Source organism: Mercurialis annua (genome assembly GCF_937616625.2).
Source record: "Mercurialis annua linkage group LG4 unlocalized genomic scaffold, ddMerAnnu1.2 SUPER_6_unloc_20, whole genome shotgun sequence".
NCBI classification, from domain to species: domain Eukaryota; kingdom Viridiplantae; phylum Streptophyta; class Magnoliopsida; order Malpighiales; family Euphorbiaceae; genus Mercurialis; species Mercurialis annua.
In genome coordinates, this window is record NW_026605950.1 from 67501 (window position 1) to 70000 (window position 2500).

A 2500-nucleotide genomic window follows, 5' to 3' on the forward strand; every position below is an offset into this window, starting at 1 on the left:
TTGAAAGGGGATTTTGCAAAGAAGTTTGGTGATTTTTGGACATATATTTTGCCGGTTATGAATTTCCGAAGGTAAAACGATTAAAAAATTAAAAAAAATACCTCCGGGGCTCGAAAAATTTCGGTATTTGTTATTATGCGGGTTTGGATATATATAAACATATTTCCAAAATTTCAGATCAAAATTCCATGCCGATTTTTAAAAATGGGGGGGGGGGTTGCTGGGCACATGTGATATTTCCTCCTGGCAGTCCAAAAAAAGTCCTAAGAGCTCTTTAGGGGGGTGCACCATTCCTCACCCCCGCGGGCTTGCCGCAAGCCCTCGTCCGCGGTATGCAAGCGGCGCGCGCGCGCGCTATGCGAAAAAAGCTGGAAATTGCGGAAAAAACCCTGCCTGGCAAAAATACGGAAATTACCCCCGAAAAATTACGGATATGCCCCGCCCGGAAAAACTGCGGCGAATCGCGGGAAAATGCCGGCCGGGAAAATTGCGTCGAAATGCTCGGAATTGCGGGAAAATCCCCCCCCCCGTGCATTAATCTAATGACCGGGTGCGGGTGCGGGATGCGGGACCGGGTGGGCGGGTGCGGGCACTCGGGCACTCGGCAGCTCGGCGCGAGAAGATCGAGCGCGTGTGTGGCCTCGAAGACCCTCGGAAAGGCCCGCCGACGTCCCTCCGAAGGCCCTCGCATGTCCATCGGAAGGACCTTCGGCAGCCGGTCGGCAGGCCTTCGCCAGCCCAGCGGCGGCCCTTGGGCATCGGCAGCCTTTCGGCTGGGCTTCGGCAGCCTTTCGGCAGCTCATCGGCAGCGCACCGGCAGCCCTTCGGCAGCGGCATGGGCAGCCCTGCGGCAGCCCTTCGGCAGCGCATGGGCAGCCCTTCGGCAGCCCTTCGGCAGCCCTTCGGCAGCCCTTGGGCATCGGCAGGGCTTCGGCAGCCCTTAGGCATCGGCTGGGCTTCGGCAGCCTTTCGGCAGCCCTTCGGCAGGGCTTCGGCAGCCCTTCGGCAGGGCTTCGGCAGGGCTTCGGCAGGGCTTCGGCAGCCCTTCGGCAGCCCTTCGGCAGCCCTTCGGCAGCCCTTCGGCAGGCCTTGGGCATCGGCAGCCCTTCGGCAGCCCTTCGGCAGCCCTTCGGCAGGGCTTCGGCAGCCCTTCGGCAGCCTTTCGGCAGCCCTTGGGCATCGGCAGCCCTTCGGCAGCCCTTCGGCAGGCCCTTCGCAGGGCTTCGGCAGCCCTTCGGCAGCGCTATGGGCAGCGCATGGGCAGCCCTTCGGCAGCCCTTCGGCTGGGCTTCGGCAGGGCTTCGGCAGCCCTTCGGCAGCGCATGGGCAGCGCATGGGCAGCCAATCGGCAGCCCTTCGGCAGCCCTTCGGCTGGGCTTCGGCAGGGCTTCGGCAGCCCTTCGGCAGCGCCATGGGCAGCCCTTGGGCATCGGCAGGGCTTCGGCAGGGCATCGGCAGGGCTTCGGCAGGGCTTCGGCAGCCCTTCGGCAGCGCATGGGCAGCGCATGGGCAGCCCTTCGGCAGCCTCTCGGCTGGGCTTCAGCAGCCCTTCGGCATGCCTTGGCATGCCTTGCATACATTCCCAGCCGTATGAACCTCTGCTGGTTTTGCTTCCCAGCGAATGAACCTCTGCTCTGTGTAAAAATGTATATGTCTTGCACTAAGTGAAATTCTATAATACTTTCCTCGAACAATATTCATACAGTAGTTAATATATATTAAATGAGGAATTTAGAAAGAAGTTTGGTGATTTTGGAATTTTTTTTGCCGGTTATGAATTTCCGAAGGTAAAACGATAAATAAATAAAATAAAATACTTCCGGGACTCGAAAAATTCTGATATTTGTTATTATGCAGGTTTGGGTATATATAAACATATTTCCAAAATTTCAGATCAAAAATTCCTGCCGATTTTTAAAAATGGGGGGGGGGGTTGCTGGGCACATGTGATATTTCCTCCTGTCAGTCCAAAAAAAGTCCTAAGAGCTCTTTAGGGGGGTGCACTATGCCTCACCTCCCTGCACCAACTGCCGAAGGCTTTTGGTGCGCGCCTTTTGGCGCACCTATGGCACTGACGAGGGAAGGAAAAAAAAACTCGTCGACCCGTTTCGGTGTTGGAAAAAATATTTTCGGATTCGGGGGGGCCCGGCCCCCGAGGTGTAGGTTGTTGGTATTTTTTGACGGAAACCTAGGCGAGCATTTGCCGAAATGAATCTCGGTGAATGGTATAGCTTATGGTGTCACGGTTGTATGCTATTTTACGACGTGTGTGCTTGCCGAGGGACGCATTTTCAATGCCGAGGCATGCGACGAGCCGCGTTCCATGACTTTTCGACGACGCATTTTTAAATGCCGAGGAAGTCGGCGCGCGGCGAGTCTGGATCCTTTACGACGATGCATTTTTAATGTTGAGGATGGATCCGACGCGAAGGCCGGTGAGGTGCTCTACGCATTGCGGCGGGCATCGAACTTGTTGATTGCGTCAACTCGGTTTTTTCCG